This window comes from Carassius gibelio, chromosome A13 (genome assembly GCF_023724105.1).
Source record: "Carassius gibelio isolate Cgi1373 ecotype wild population from Czech Republic chromosome A13, carGib1.2-hapl.c, whole genome shotgun sequence".
Taxonomy (NCBI): Eukaryota; Metazoa; Chordata; class Actinopteri; order Cypriniformes; family Cyprinidae; genus Carassius; species Carassius gibelio.
In genome coordinates, this window is record NC_068383.1 from 53,537 (window position 1) to 71,979 (window position 18,443).

The following is an 18,443-nucleotide window of genomic DNA, read 5'->3' on the forward strand; positions in this document are numbered from 1 at the left end:
GCCCCCTAAACCTAATAACCACTCTCAACAGCAACAACTGCAAACAAGCGTTTGCCAACTTAAACTGAGTCTGTGTGTGGGGGAGTTTTGCTCCACTCATCTATGCAGAATTGTAATTTAGCCACATTGGAGGATTTGAGCATGAACCGCCTTTTTAAGGTCATGCAACAAAATCTCAATAGGATTCTGGTTAGGACTTTGACTAGGCCACTCCAAAGTCTTAATTGTATTTTTCTTCAGACATTCAGAGGTGGACTTGCTGGTGTGTTTTGGATCATTGTCCTGCTGCAGAACACAAGTTCGCTTCAGCTTGAGGTCACAAACAGATGGCTGGACATTCTCCTTCAGGATTTTTTGGTAAACAGCAGAATTCATGGTTCCATTTATCACAGCAAGTCTTTCAGGCCCTGAAGCAACAGAACAGCCCCAGACCATCACACTACCACCACCATATTTTACTGTTATTATGCTGTTCTTTTTATGCCAGATGTAATGGGACACACACATTCCAAAAAGTTTAACTTTTGTCACGTCAGTCCACAGAGTATTTTCCCAAAAGTCTTGGGGATCATCAATAGGTTTTCTGGCAAAACCTTTTTTTTTTTTATTAGATTTTTTTTTTTTTTGCTCAGCTCAGCTTTTTTTGTTTTGGATCTCTGCCATGCACACCATTCTTGCCCAGTCTCTTTCTTATGGTAGGGTCATGAACACTGACCTTAACTGAAACAAGTGATCCCTGCAGTTCTTTGGATGTTGTTGTGGGGTCTTTTGTGACCTCTTGGATGAGTCGTTGCTGTGCTTTTGGGGTAATTTTGGCTCTCACTGTGGTGCGCTGGAGTCCCAAAGCTTTAGAAATGGCTTTATAACGTTTTCCAGACTGGCAGATCTCAATTACTTTGCTGTTAATTTTTTTCAGAATTTCTTTGGATCTCTGCATGATGTCTAGCTTTTGATTTGTGATGTCTAGCTATTTAAGAGATTTATTGACTTCAAACAGGTGCGGCAGTAATCAGGCCTGGGTGTGGCTAGAGAAACTGAACTCGGGTGTGATAAACCACAGTTTTAAAAGGGGAGCAAACACTTCTTCATACAGGGCCATGTAGTTTGTGATTTTGTTTTCCCTTAATAACAAAAACCTTCATTTAAAAACTGAATGTTGTGTTTACTTGTGTTATCTTTGACTAATATTTAAATTAGTTGGATGATCTGAAATATTAAAGTGTGACAAACATGCAAAAAAAAAACTAAACCAGGGTTTGGGACTAAACCAACACTTTTTTTACACCACTGTAAATGAGCCTTCAATAAGTTCAATTTATCCTGATAAAATCGATTCAGTAACATTTTACTGCAAGAACAAATGCGACAAAGGATTGTTCCTTTTATTTGCTGATTAATAAAAAATGATAAAGAAAGTCTTAATAAATTATGCAGCCAACAATTGAAAACTAGGTTTTTATTAATTTTCCCTATACATGGGAAATACATGAAGTTAAAACAACAGGCACAATTAAATAATAAAAAAGAGAGAGAAATAAAACACAGCAGGATGAATGAACTGAAAAAAACAGACATCATAAGTTTCTCAACAGTCACATTGTGATTTCTATTCAGTCTTGCTAAATTTTTATTTATTTTTTTTAGGGCCGGGACTCGATTAAAAAAATTAATCTAATTAATTAGAGGCTTTGTAATTAATTAATCGAAATTAATGGCATTTTAATCGCTAATAAATATTTGACCTGAAAACAGTGAGAAGTAATTTTTTTTCACATGGATTTATAGTATACCATTGAATAATGACTGAATACATAAGCTTAAGCAACAAAATATTGTTTATTTTTGTTCAACCAAGTATAGCAGACCAGTGCAATTTTTGCCATGAAGTGTAGCAATAGCATATTTAGAAACAATTTAGAAATAGTACATTTCAGAAATTCAGGAAGCTTATAGGTGCTGGAACCTTCTGTAAAGAGTTTTTTTTAAGCAAAACACAATACTGTCAATTACATTCAGAACATTGGAAACACTGACTATTAGAAAACATCTCTCTGTTGCTTCAGAGGCTATAACATACTCAAGTCCAACTCTCAATAACCTTGGCCAAAACAATAAAGAGTTCAACATAAACTGTTGCACCAACAAAATAATATATAGTTCAACATAAAGTGTAAAGTCCACGCTAGCTGCTATATGTTTTGCGTTGAGGTGATACTTGAGGCTCGATGTGCTGCAGGCTGCAGTGATCATAGACAGTAAAAGAAATGGACACAGCGACCCCATTGGAACTCAATTGAGACAAATGAAGCCCAGTTTTAGCGTTTTTTAGCACTTCCGTTTCTGACGCGCAGACTCAAACGAAGCTTGACGACGTCAGCAACCTGTCTGACAGATGTAAATCTTCTAGTAGCTGTGCGTGCAAACTGCCATCGTTAATCTTGCAGAGACGGCGAGCTTGAGCGGGGAGTTCTTTGTCGTGAGTGAGCAGGAGTAAGTATTCTGATTAATTATTTTGTATAGTATTTTAAAATGTAACGCCAGTACGCCATATTAAGTTAATTGCCTGCGAGCTTCTCCACCCGTCTGTACGGTAATGCGACAGAGAGCCGAGTGGTTATGACGCAATCGTTAGCCTATTTTTTACAAAAACTGTTTATACGGGGCCATAATGTAACATAGAAGGTAATGGAGCCCTTTATACATTGTCGTGTATCTTTAGAAATAAATAATGGACAAACAGAGTCTTTAAACGCCTCAGATGTAAAGTTATTCGCTGTCAAAGTGACGCCAAAATGAATGGGAGTCAATGGGAATGCTAACGCAAGTGAAGTTCTGCTAAAAGATGGCAGCCCCCATCCGACTTCAACTTCCGGTCGAGTTCCTTGCCCCTTGGCAGTGATATGCGGAGCGAACGCTAGTTGGTGCTTCAGTATAATCGGTCCGCCGAAACAAATCCAGTGAGAAACGTTCCGCGGTGCAAAAATAAGTTATTAAAAATGCGGGAATTTTTTTTTCTGTAATTAATTCATCTTAGTTAACGCGTTATTTTTTGTGTAATTAATTAATCTCAATTAACGCGTTAAAGTCCCGGCCCTAATTTTTTTCCATGAGGCGCCCTCAATCATTGATTCAAACTACATAGTAATTGTAGGAGATTACAGGAGATAAGTTATCCATCATGCTGCTGTGACTATACCAACAGTAATGTGTCACACGTTTTTTAGAAAAAAGAAAAAGAAAGAGGAAATGTAAAATACATCAAGAGCATGCTAACAGATGAAAACAACAGAGAACAAATCAGTGTTGATGAAGTGGATTATTATCCTGCACAGGGCTGAAATATAGGGCCTAGCCCAGCCCTTTTTTGACAGCTTATCAGAATTCTCGAATTTTTCTCCTCTTCTCCCAAAAAGGCCTACAGTACTGTTTCAACTATTAAAATTGTTCACTTTTGTAAACTGAAAAGTGATTATAGTTTGTTTAGATTTTTAATTTAATTTAGGTTTAGGTCAATTTAGAAAACTGTTTTGCACATTTTTTTTTTTTTTTTTGTTAAATGTGTTTTTTTATTTTTCTAAGTAATGACCAAGTGACCAGCAGCAGACACAGAGTTGATCATAGCCTGTTTGATCAATTTTGCCTTCTAAAATCATCACGACTTGCCTTAAATAAAATATATAAATATAAAATAGTTCAATATCACAATACTAGTTTAAACGTTTAACCTAGATAAATGCATTTCACAATCACTTGCACTTTTTCTTACAGCAGAAACAACACAATATGCCATTTTTGCTCATAAGAGGAATACATCACTCGGAACTGTAAAGTGTGTTCTTTTAATTGTGTGCACTAACAATATCAACTAAATGTTGTGCTTTTGTAATATAGAGAAAACAAAAAGGATGCACTTTCTGTTGGGATGCAAGTCTCTGTCTTGAGCAAGGCTGCTTCACAAAAATGACCAGAAACTCAATAGAAATATATCTAATGAAAGCTTTAAATTATTACTTTAAAACAAAGTAACAAAAACTCAATCAATTTGTAATCTGTAAATAGAATTTCTCTCTAAAGGTCAGGATCGCCAACTTCATCTTTGTGTACAATTGACTCAATAATTAAAATATCCCCTCATGTGCTGAAGTGCAGGGCTCTAAAGTACATATTCACAATTGAAAAGAAGAAAATAAAAACATTGTCTTAAAGTTACCTTCTCAACAGTGGTTTAGGGACAGATACGCACTGCCGGCAAAAGTTAGGGATGTTCATGTTGGTTAATTTTCCTGACCTACAACCGTCACGCTCATTAACTGATCATTATCTGACAACCACAAGTTTTCCACAAGTTGGCAGTTTTCCACAAGTTCATCAAACAACCGCAGTAAGAATATTTCATCAAGCACGGTGAGTAATGGCTTCTCCTACAATTGTTATTTGCACCTCTTGCCACATGTACAGTTTATCTATCTCTGTCGCTGATGAGGGATTCACATGTGATAAATGCAGGGAAACAGTTAGGCTGACAGAGAAGATTTCAGAATTAGAGACACGCATCCAAACTTTAATTGAGGACAGTAAGAATGTTAGGGCTCTAGATATGGCTTTGGATGCGTCTAGCTCAGGGATTCCTGTACATTGTCCGGTTCCAGCAGAGCCCCTGCAGCAGGGCAACTGGGTGACGGTGAGGCAGCGTAGTCGTGGGTCAAAACACCGCTCTTCTGTTCTGATCAAAACATTAAACAGGTTCTCCCCACTCAGTGATGCACCCACTGAGAAACCTGATGAAAGTGCTCTAGTTATTGGTGATTCTATTGTACGGAACGTGAATATAGAGACACCAGCCACCATAGTCAAATGTTTACCGGGAGCCAGAGCGCCTGACATCTTGGCAAATTTAAAAGTGCTGGCTAATGCTAAACGTAAATACAGTAAGATTGTTATTCATGCCGGCGCTAATGATGTTCGACTTCGCCAGTCGGAGATCACTAAAAATAACTTTAAAGAGGTGTGTGAACTTGCAAGCACGATGTCAGACACTGTAATATGCTCTGGTCCCCTCCCTGCTTACCGTGGTGATGAGATGCATAGCAGATTGTCATCACTCAATGGCTGGATGTCTAAGTGGTGCCCACAGAATAACATAGGTTATATAGACAATTGGACGAGCTTTTGGGGCAGACCTGACCTGTTTAAAAGAGATGGTCTTCATCCCTCCTGGGGTGGTGCCACTCTTCTGTCTAGAAATATGGCAAATAGTCTTAGTGTTTATACTTGACTAACTGGGGCCCAGGTCAGGAAGCAGACAGACTGGCTAAACCGACCGTCTGCTAGCTGCCTCCCGTCACAGAGGTCAGTTAATTCTCAGCACATAGAGACTCTTTCACCTAGATATCACACTATAGAGACTGTGTCTGTTCCCCGAACTAGAAAATACAAAAAACTTCCAAACCAAGTTAAGATTAATAATTTAATTGAGGTTCAACAAATAAAAAACAAATGCAATATGGATAAACAAATGATAAAGATTGGCTTATTGAATATCAGATCCATTTCTACGAAAACACTTTTTGTAAATAATATGATAACTGATCATAATATAGATGTGCTCTGCTTGACAGAAACCTGGCTAAAACCTGATGATTACATTATTTTAAATGAGTCCACCCCCCAAGATTATTGTTATAAACACGAGCCGCGTCAAAAAGGCAAAGGGGGAACTGTGTCTCTACAATTTATAATAACGTTTTCAGGATTTCTCAGAGGGCAGGCTTCAAGTATAACTCGTTTGAAGTAATGGTGCTTCATATAACATTATCCAGAGAAACCAATGTTAATAATAAATCCCCTGTTATGTTTGTACTGGCTACTGTATACAGGCCACCATGGCACCATACAGACTTTATTAAAGAGTTTGGTGATTTTACATCCGAGTTAGTTCTGGCTGCAGATAAAGTCTTAATAGTTGGTGATTTTAATATCCATGTCGATAATGAAAAAGATGTATTGGGATCAGCATTTATAGACATTCTGAACTCTATTGGTGTTAGACAACACGTTTCAGGACCTACTCATTGTCGAAATCATACTCTAGATTTAATACTGTCACATGGAATTGATGTTGATAGTGTTGAAATTATTCAGCCAAGTGATGATATCTCAGATCATTATTTAGTTCTGTGTAAACTTCATATAGCCAAAATTGTAAATTCTACTTCTTGTTACAAGTATCGAAGAACCATCACTTCTACCACAAAAGACAGCTTTTTAAGTTATCTTCCTGATGTATCCGAATTCCTTAGCATATCCAAAACCTCAGAACAACTTGATGATGTAACAGAAACTATGGACTCTCTCTTTTCTAGCACTTTAAATACAGTTGTTCCTTTACGCTTAAGAAAGGTTAAGGAAAACAGTTTGACACCATGGTATAATGAGCATACTCGCACCCTAAAGAGAGCAGCCCGAAAAATGGAGCGCAGCTGGAGGAAAACAAAACTAGAGGTATTTCGTATTGCTTGGCGGGAAAGTAGCATATCCTACAGAAAAGCATTAAAAACTGCTAGATCTGATTACTTTTCTTCTCTTTTAGAAGAAAACAAACATAACCCCAGGTATTTATTCAATACAGTGGCTAAATTAACGAAAAATAAAGCCTCAACAAGTGTTGACATTTCCCAACACCACAGCAGTAATGACTTTATGAACTACTTTACTTCTAAAATCGATACTATTAGAGATAAAATTGCAACCATTCAGCCGTCAGCTACAGTTTCGCATCAGACAGTGCACTATAGACCCCCTGAGGAACAGTTCCACTCATTCTCTACTATAGGAGAGGAAGAATTGTATAAACTTGTTAAATCATCTAAACTTACAACATGTATGTTAGACCCTATACCATCTAAGCTCTTAAAAGAGGTGCTTCCAGAAGTCATAGGTCCTCTTCTGACTATTATTAATTCCTCATTGTTATTAGGACATGTCCCCAAAACCTTCAAACTGGCTGTTATTAAGCCTCTCATAAAAAAGCCACAACTTGACCCCAGAGAACTAGTTAATTATAGACCAATCTCGAATCTCCCTTTTCTGTCCAAGATACTAGAAAAGGTGGTATCCTCACAATTATATTCCTTCTTAGAGAAAAATGGTATATGTGAGGATTTCCAGTCAGGATTTAGACCGTATCATAGTACTGAAACTGCTCTCCTTAGAGTTACAAATGATCTGCTCTTATCATCTGATCGTGGGTGTATCTCTCTATTAGTTTTATTGGATCTTAGTGCTGCGTTTGACACAATTGACCACAACATTCTTTTGCATAGACTTGAACACTTTGTTGGCATCAGTGGAAGTGCATTAGCATGGTTTAAATCGTACTTATATGAACGCCATCAGTTCGTAGCAGTGAATGAAGATGTATCATATCGATCACAAGTGCAGTATGGAGTACCTCAAGGCTCAGTTCTAGGGCCGCTACTCTTCACGCTTTATATGTTACCCTTGGGAGATATCATCAGGAAACATGGTGTTAGCTTTCACTGTTATGCTGATGATACGCAGCTCTATATTTCCTCGCAGCCCGGTGAAACACACCAATTTGAAAAACTAATGGAATGCATAGTCGATATAAAAAATTGGATGACGAGTAATTTCTTACTGCTAAATTCAGAAAAAACAGAGGTGTTAATCATAGGGCCTAAAAACTCTACTTGTAATAACCTAGAACACTGTCTAAGACTTGATGGTTGCTCTGTCAATTCTTCGTCATCAGTTAGGAACCTAGGTGTGCTACTTGATCGCAATCTTTCCTTAGAAAGCCACGTTTCTAGCATTTGTAAAACTGCATTTTTCCATCTCAAAAATATATCTAAATTACGGCCTATGCTCTCAATGTCAAATGCAGAAATGTTAATCCATGCATTTATGACTTCAAGGTTAGACTACTGTAATGCTTTATTGGGTGGTTGTTCTGCACGCTTGGTAAACAAACTACAGCTAGTCCAAAATGCAGCAGCAAGAGTTCTTACTAGAACCAGGAAGTATGACCATATTAGCCCGGTCCTGTCCACACTGCACTGGCTCCCTATCAAACATCGTATAGATTTTAAAATATTGCTTATTACTTATAAAGCCCTGAATGGTTTAGCACCTCAGTATTTGAATGAGCTCCTTTTACATTATACTCCTCTACGTCCGCTACGTTCTCAAAACTCAGGCAATTTGATAATACCTAGAATATCAAAATCAACTGCGGGCGGCAGATCCTTTTCCTATTTGGCGCCTAAACTCTGGAATAACCTACCTAACATTGTTCGGGAGGCAGACACACTCTTGCAGTTTAAATCTAGATTAAAGACCCATCTCTTTAACCTGGCATACAATTAACATACTAATATGCTTTTAATATCCAAATCCGTTAAAGGATTTTTAGGCTGCATTAATTAGGTAAACTGGAACCGGAACACTTCACATAACACCGTACTTTCTACATCATTAGAAGAATGGCGTCTACGCTAATATTTGTCTGTTTCTCTCTTGTTCCGAGGTCACCGTGGCCACCAGATCCAGTCTGTGTCCAGATCAGAGTGTCACTGCAGTCACCCGGATCCAGTACGTATCCAGACCAGATGGTGGATCAGCACCTAGAAAGGACCTCTACTGCCCTGAAAGACAGCGGAGACCAGGACAACTAGAGCCCCAGATACAGATCCCCTGTAAAGACCTTGTCTCAGAGGAGCACCAGGACAAGACCACAGGAAACAGATGATTCTTCTGCACAATCTGACTTTGCTGCAGCCTGGAATTGAACTACTGGTTTCGTCTGGTCAGAGGAGAACTGGCCCCCCAACTGAGCCTGGTTTCTCCCAAGGTTTTTTTCTCCATTCTGTCACCGATGGAGTTTCGGTTCCTTGCCGCTGTCGCCTCTGGCTTGCTTAGTTGGGGTCACTTCATCTACAGCGATATCGTTGACTTGATTGCAAATTAAAACAGACACTATTTCAACTGAACAGAGATGACATCAATGAATTCAATGATGAACTGCCTTTAACTATCATTTTGCATTATTGAGACACTGTTTTCCAAATGAATGTTGTTCAGTGCTTTGGCGCAATGTATTTTGTTTAAAGCACTATATAAATAAAGGTGATGATGATGATAACCCACAAAATAAGAACGTTAGATTTAAATTTAATTAAAAGTCAGTGCATGCGCAAATAGAAGTGAAAATAGCAGAACTACAAGGATTCACACATCGTGACATCATGCACCTGCAGCAAATGTGTAGGGAGAAAAAACGCATATGTAAAAGGAATAAAATAAGCAGTCCTAAGCCCTATTCGGACGGGACTAGTTTTACAGGGGGTCGTTAGAGAAATCTGCGTTTCACAGACGTACTTGGTGATTTTAATCCCATCCGAATCTGCCACGTCTGTGTTTTTCTCACACAACCTCTGTGATAATTCCAGAGCAAATTACCTACCGTTTTTCAGCAAACTCAGTGATCCTCTGAGAAAACTAATCCCGTCCGAATGCAAATGTTTGTGATTGGCGGTGATATTTTATTTCACAACGCGTTTCCTTGTGTGTTTTGGCCAACGTGAATTACCGTAGATGCTCTTACCGCGCAGATGTTTGATATATTTGCTTTGCGGCAAATAAATAATAGTAAAAAAATAATACAAACAATAAAATCAAGAGCAAGATCGCGTAAACTGTTAATACCGGCTATTGTAATATCAGCATCAGGTAAGATTACTCACGTTCATCTATGTACTCAGTTACATAATGTTTTAATTACATTTAATAAAAAAATAAAAAGGAAAAGGAAAACAAGTTAAACTAAAGGAACCACACATTAACATGGTTTTGCTATACTAGCCATTTAGTATTTATTGTGTAATAATACTAAGGCAATCATTCTGAATGAATGCAATGCACGCATACAGAGCGCGTGATCTCTGTGACGCCCAGATGCACAAATCAGACCCTCCCACCTCTGTAATAAACACGGAGATACTAGTCCCGTCCGAATTGGTACATGAAAATCACAGACGTCAGGTGGTAAGAATCGAAACTCAAACGTAGTTTAGAAAACTAGTCCCGTCCGAATAGTGCTCTAGACAAATAGACTAAAAGACCCTTAGGTGAAAGCAGGAGGTTATATCACAGCCACTTCCTTTAGATATTTCAACACTTTGTTCAAAAAAGGAATATTCCTCTGTATATTCCTTAAGAGTATGGATTAGTGGCGAGCAATTTGGTAAAAAATAAAATATCTTATTAATCTTTTTATATCAGTCGATATCAATGATTATCACAATGTGTCAAGTTTTATTTTTTAAAGTTTAAAAGCAGATTTTTCTCCAAAGAGAACAATTTAGAAACTTCAATCTATTAGACTTGCAAATAAGCATACATTTAGATCACGATAACCACAGTAAAACCACACAGAGTCCTAGTGCCGCCATTGTATCACTTGATGCCGAAAAGGTATTTATATTTAGTACTCGGTAAGTTAGAGTTTTGTTAAAGTTTTTGTACATACATTAACATTTTTGATATACCAAGATGGCGGCGCGTCCACACCCAGCGGCTTCTCTCTGTCCTGACAGAACGGTGTTTTCGTGTTTTATGTCTTGTGAGTCGCAGTGTTTTTGTACGTCGTCATCGCGTCTACCTGTCTGTAAGCGCGCATAAAGTAGCGAGTTTCTGCTCGATGTCGGCAGAACCGCATTTTTACAGTTAAACTGTGCATGCGGAACAGCTGCGGGATCTCGTCTGCTACAGAGGCCTTCACCATCACCGACCCCCACTACTGCATCTCACCCCAGGGGAGGCGCCACAAGCGGTGTGAGGGGAAACAGAAGAGGGGTTAGCGCGGAGGTTTCCAGGCTAGGCTAACCCATACAAGCCATCTATCCCCACCATCGTACTGGCTAACTTTCGCTTGTCGGACAATAAACTGGACTACATTCGATTACTATGCTCAACTCAGAGGACTGTAAGAGACTGTTGTGACTAGCTGATTGCTATCGAGCAGACAGAGCTCTCGTCGCGGGAGGAAAAAACCGCGGCAGAAGGCTTTGTGTTTACATCAATGACGAGTGGTGCCGCGATACTGTTGTGATCAGCAAACACTGCTCACCCCTGGTGGAGTTTATGATTATTAAGTGCCGGCCGTTCTATCTGCCGAGGGAATACACTGCTATACTGCTCATTCCGGTGTACATTACCCCGTTCAACATCATCAGCAACAGGAAAGACGCACTAAATGAACTTTACCAGCACATCAGTGAGCAGCAGACAGCACACCCCGATGCTTTTCTCATCATAGCTGGGGATTTCAACCATGCTGACTTAAAGAGTGTGTTTCCAAAAATACACTAACACATTAACTTTCCAACACAAAGTAATAACATTTTGGACTTTGATTACACCACACAGAGAAGAGATTACAAAGCTCCCCTCCCCCACCTCAGAGCCTCAGACCACATCACTGTCATGCTCATGCCTGCATACAGACCGCTCATTAAAGCCGCCAAACCAGTTCAAAAACAGATTCAAGTGTGGCCAGAAGGATCATCAGAGGTTCTTCAAGACTGCTTCAACACAACTGACTGGGACATGTTTAAGCAGGCTGCCACATGCAATAACACCACTGACCTCCAGGAGTACCCGGAGACGGTCACTGACTACATCAACAAGTGTATTGATGATGTAACGGTCACAAAAACCATCACTGTCTGGGCCAACCAGAAGCCATGGATGACGGGAGGTCTACAGACTTCTGAAGACATGGAACGCTGCCTTCAGAGCTGGAGATGAGGTGGGCCTGAGAACAGCCAGGGCCAACCTGTCCCGCGGCATCAGAGCGTCTAAGAGACAGCACTCCAGGAGGATAGCCCATCAATTCAGTGACAGCAGATACACTAGGAACCTGTGGCAGGGGATACAGACCATTACGGACTACAAGCCCCCACCACAGATCTGTGACAATAACATCTCTCAGCTAAATGAGCTGAACACCTTCGCTCGCTTTGAGCAAAAAAAAACACAGCACCACTGCACAGAAGACTCCACTTCTCTCGGCGACCAGGTGATGACGCTGACCCCAGACAGCGTGAGGAGATCTTTCAGCTGGATCAATGCACGCAAAGCTCCGGGCCCTGACAACATCCCTGGGCGTGTACTGAAAGACTGTGCGGCAGAACTCACTGATGTCTTCACAGACATTTTCAACATCTCACTGAGTCAGGCTGTTGTTCCCACATGCTTCAAAACTACATCATTCCAGTTCCGAAGAAGCCATCTCCATCCTGCTTCAATGATTACCATCCTGTTGCACTTACTCCCATCCTCATTAAGTGCTTTGAACGGCTAGTCATGCACCACATCAAGTCTGCCCTCCCTCCCTCCCTGGACCCCTTCCAGTTTGCATATCAATACAACCCCTCGACCGATGATGCCATCTCCACTACCCTCCACAAAAAGGACTCATACGTCATAATGCTGTTCATTGACTCCAGTTCAGCATTCAACACAATCATCCCTCAACAGCTTATTTACAAACTGATCCAGCTGGGGCTCAACACTTCGCTGTGCAAATGGCTGTTGGACTTTCTGACTGGAAGACCTCAGGCAGTACGGGTCGGCAGCAACACATCCAGCACCCTCACACTGAACACTGGGGCCCCCCAAGGATGTGTGCTGAGCCCCCTCCTCTTCACTCTGCTGACCCATGACTGCACACCAACACACAACTCCAACCTTTTTATTAAGTTTGCAGATGACACGACTGTGGTGGGTCTCATTAGCAACAAAGAGAAGACCATCTACAGGAGCAAGGTGAGCTGCCTGGCCGGGTGGTGCAGTGACAACATCTCTCTCTCAATGTGGAGAAAATGAAGGAGATTGTTGTTGACTTCAGGAGAGCGCACACTCAGCACGCTCCTCTGACCATCAACTGTGGAGAGAGCGAGCAGCCCCACCCCCCATCATGTACACCTTCTACAGAGGCACCATCGAGAGCATCCTGTCGAGCTGCATCACTGTGTGGTATGGCGCCTGCAATGCGTCCTGCCAAAAGACTCTGCAACGCATAGTGAGAGCAGCGGAGAAGATCGGTCTCTCTCCCCTACCTCCAGCACATTTACGGAACACGTCTCACTCGCAAAGCCCTCTGCAGGAGACTGCGGAGTCTCCAGGCCAGGACCAGCAGACTGAAGGACAGCTTTATCCACCAGGCTGTCAGGAAGCTGAACTCACTCCCGAATTTGCCCCCTTCCCCTCTTCTGCCCCAGGCACCACTGAACTATGAGAGTTCTGAGAGTAACGCAATTACGAATCTCTGTATGTATTTGTGTACGTATGTGGAAGAATTGACAATAAAGCAGACTTGATTAAGATGCTTTATGCAAAGACAAAATCCGCAATACTTTCCAATCTAGATAAATCGGACTATGTTCCTCTTTATCGTGGGATAAGGCAATGGTGTTGCCTTAGACTTTATTTAATCTGGCTCTAGAGCCTTTTGGCTATAAACATTCGGCATCATTCTTCAATTAGTGGCATTACAATAGAGTCTGTAGAGACTAGACTTTTCCAGATGATTGCTATTATTCTTTAAAAATGCTGTTTATTCTTTACTTGATTCTGTCTCTAACTGGCCGTGTTAATGCTATAAAAATGGTGGCCCTTCCAATATTTTTATATTTGTTTCAGAATTTACCAATTTATCTTACAAAATCTTTCTTTAGAAATCTAGACCATCGACTTGTACACAGATTGTCACTTTTCATCCTTTGATAATCTTCTGAGTAAATATCATCTTATTCACTTTCTTTTTTTTCGTTACTTGCAGATTTGGCATTATGTTCAGCAGACGTATTCTGATTATATGATTCACCAGGGAGAGCATTGTTTCTATAATCTAGTGCGACAAGCCCCAGACTCTCGGCATATGGTTTCACAATTCGTCTCCCTGTTCTCTACACAGGTCATAACATCTTCTGACTATCTTAGGGTAGCCTAGGAAAAGGATGTTGGTATCAGATTATCTGATAACATCTGGTCTAAAATCTTGAAGAGAATACATAGCTGTACCATCAATGCAAGACTTTAATTCAGTTCAAAATAGTACATAGACTGCATTATTCTAAAACCAGACTCCACAATGTTCTCATGACTCATGTTGTTTATTTGTTTGTTGTTATAAAACTAATAAAAACATAATATAGAAAAAAAAACACACAGAGTACCTCAATACCATGGTAAAAATATAACTATATGGTTTCTAGATATTTGTATGAAAAACAGTAGTCTTAATACATTTAGAATAAATGCACAACCGATAAGGTTTAATTACAAAAAACAATAATTGTATTCCTTACTCTTTTCATACATTTAATATACATCTACATTTATAACATTCGATATGAATACCCTGGCACAATACCATGGTACTGCTAAATCCATGGTAAATGATGGTAATTTGTGGACTGAAAGCCTTCTGACTGTATCATTACGCAGTGTTTCTCTTGTTTGTCAGCGCTGTTTCATCTGGCATTAAACTAGTTTAAATCAATGAGTCATTTGTGTTTTTTACTGAATTCAAGCACTTCACACTGGATCTCTCAGACCTGTTTAGTGCTCGCATGACTGAGACTTTAGTGAGTAAACTCTTTTGCTCATGTAAGCTTGCGCTGCAGTTTAAAATTTGAGCAGAGTGGTTAATGCAAAGTCATGTCACTCGGCAGCCATCTTTGAAATGCCTCTCGGGCATGCAAGTGCAACTCCTATCTTCAAAACATGAAAACATCAAAATCTTAAAAATCTGTTTCTAACCTATTTGAAATTTAATCGTATTAACCAAAAAAAAAAAATCTTACAACTGTCAAAAACTTTGTTACTTTTGCTCGTAATAAAAAGCTTATTTTCAGGCTAGATCAGCCAGTGCACATGCACAGGCCTAAGAGCATCTCTCAAAACCTGAGCCGCCAAGTTTCTATAGCAACCAGGACTTTAACAGCAGCTGCAGTGATGCATTAACTTTACAGTTTAGTGATTGGTCTTTAATTCAGAAGAAGGGCTTCCTGTTTTTGAGCATGATAATTGTTATCTATTGATAATGTAAAAATCTAAAATATGTTTTAGTACTAAAAATTTAAATAATAAAAAGCACAGACTAATTAAGTAAAAAGACTATTTTGATTACCCCATTACACTTTACAGTTAGTGCTATCTTACAAATACACTTACTTGGAGGTTTAAAATTCTACATATGTAACATTTATTGTACAACTACAAATATTTCAGCAAAACATATTTTAGCCAGAGTTACTGCACTTCTATTTCATTGAGCTCTGTCTGTTTGGCACTTATGTGCATGGTGGCACTCCTAAATCAAGTCTGTGGAGGTCAAATGCACTTCTGACAGCAAAATGGAAATATTTCTATGACTTTTTTTTACATTTACAGGTGGAGAATATACATGTGAAATGTAAGTTATGCATTGAGGAAAATAGCACCTCTCAAACACATTAAACAGTGCATCTCTGCAACAGTGCAGCCTTTCTATTATTAAATATGACAGGGCAAACGCGAGCCATTTTGAACTGAAACTATAAACTACAGTATAGGCTACTAGAAGATATAAAATGCAGAAATTATTTAAATGCAAAAAAAAAATGCTCTAATTGGTTGTAACTTTTTCTGTTGCTTGTTTTGAATACTGTGTTTAGACAGAGGCATCAATGGATTTTTTGCGTAGTTTAGAGTGGCAAATCGTACCAGCGTACTTTGAGGTCAAAATGCATTGACATTATGCAATTTACGTGTTTACAGTAGGAAATTTACAAAATATCTTCATAGAACATGATCTTTATTTAATATACTAATGATTTTTGGCATAAAATAAAAATCGATAATTTTGACCATACAATGTTTTTTTTGGCTATTGCTGAAAACATACCACAGTGACTTAAGACTGGTTTTGTGGTCCAGGGTCACATATATATTTGCACATACTGCAAATGTATTTAGAGGCTTCGATTTGATGTAATTTTAGTAACAGCCTCTATCTGTTAGCTTAGCCCTAATTTGATATGGAACTCAACGTGCTGATTTGATTCTACTTTGACAAACAAATTGTCTATACGAGTTGTCTATTTGTTGCTATTTTTGGTTATCTGATAATCTAATTTAAGCAAATTGAATATAATAATGATAACGTTTGAGTCTTTTTCAGATATAAGTCTCGGAGCTGTGCCGCCCATGTCCAGTTGTAGACTGTGTTTTAGGCTACTTTCTTATTTGACGCAATCGTTAGCCTATTTTTTACAAAAACTGTTTATACGGGGCCATAATGTAACATAGAAGGTAATGGAGCCCTTTATACATTGTCGTGTATCTTTAGAAATAAATAATGGACAAACAGAGTCTTTAAACGCCTCAGATGTAAAGTTATTCGCTGTCAAAGTGACGCCAAAATGAATGGGAGTCAATGGGAATGCTAACGCAAGTGAAGTTCTGCTAAAAGATGGCAGCCCCCATCCGACTTCAACTTCCGGTCGAGTTCCTTGCCCCTTGGCAGTGATATGCGGAGCGAACGCTAGTTGGTGCTTCAGTATAATCGGTCCGCCGAAACAAATCCAGTGAGAAACGTTCCGCGGTGCAAAAATAAGTTATTAAAAATGCGGGAATTTTTTTTTCTGTAATTAATTCATCTTAGTTAACGCGTTATTTTTTGTGTAATTAATTAATCTCAATTAACGCGTTAAAGTCCCGGCCCTAATTTTTTTCCATGAGGCGCCCTCAATCATTGATTCAAACTACATAGTAATTGTAGGAGATTACAGGAGATAAGTTATCCATCATGCTGCTGTGACTATACCAACAGTAATGTGTCACACGTTTTTTAGAAAAAAGAAAAAGAAAGAGGAAATGTAAAATACATCAAGAGCATGCTAACAGATGAAAACAACAGAGAACAAATCAGTGTTGATGAAGTGGATTATTATCCTGCACAGGGCTGAAATATAGGGCCTAGCCCAGCCCTTTTTTGACAGCTTATCAGAATTCTCGAATTTTTCTCCTCTTCTCCCAAAAAGGCCTACAGTACTGTTTCAACTATTAAAATTGTTCACTTTTGTAAACTGAAAAGTGATTATAGTTTGTTTAGATTTTTAATTTAATTTAGGTTTAGGTCAATTTAGAAAACTGTTTTGCACATTTTTTTTTTTTTTTTTGTTAAATGTGTTTTTTTATTTTTCTAAGTAATGACCAAGTGACCAGCAGCAGACACAGAGTTGATCATAGCCTGTTTGATCAATTTTGCCTTCTAAAATCATCACGACTTGCCTTAAATAAAATATATAAATATAAAATAGTTCAATATCACAATACTAGTTTAAACGTTTAACCTAGATAAATGCATTTCACAATCACTTGCACTTTTTCTTACAGCAGAAACAACACAATATGCCATTTTTGCTCATAAGAGGAATACATCACTCGGAACTGTAAAGTGTGTTCTTTTAATTGTGTGCACTAACAATATCAACTAAATGTTGTGCTTTTGTAATATAGAGAAAACAAAAAGGATGCACTTTCTGTTGGGATGCAAGTCTCTGTCTTGAGCAAGGCTGCTTCACAAAAATGACCAGAAACTCAATAGAAATATATCTAATGAAAGCTTTAAATTATTACTTTAAAACAAAGTAACAAAAACTCAATCAATTTGTAATCTGTAAATAGAATTTCTCTCTAAAGGTCAGGATCGCCAACTTCATCTTTGTGTACAATTGACTCAATAATTAAAATATCCCCTCATGTGCTGAAGTGCAGGGCTCTAAAGTACATATTCACAATTGAAAAGAAGAAAATAAAAACATTGTCTTAAAGTTACCTTCTCAACAGTGGTTTAGGGACAGATACGCACTGCCGGCAAAAGTTAGGGATGTTCATGTTGGTTAATTTTCCTGACCTACAACCGTCACGCTCATTAACTGATCATTATCTGACAACCACAAGTTTTCCACAAGTTGGCAGTTTTCCACAAGTTCATCAAACAACCGCAGTAAGAATATTTCATCAAGCACGGTGAGTAATGGCTTCTCCTACAATTGTTATTTGCACCTCTTGCCACATGTACAGTTTATCTATCTCTGTCGCTGATGAGGGATTCACATGTGATAAATGCAGGGAAACAGTTAGGCTGACAGAGAAGATTTCAGAATTAGAGACACGCATCCAAACTTTAATTGAGGACAGTAAGAATGTTAGGGCTCTAGATATGGCTTTGGATGCGTCTAGCTCAGGGATTCCTGTACATTGTCCGGTTCCAGCAGAGCCCCTGCAGCAGGGCAACTGGGTGACGGTGAGGCAGCGTAGTCGTGGGTCAAAACACCGCTCTTCTGTTCTGATCAAAACATTAAACAGGTTCT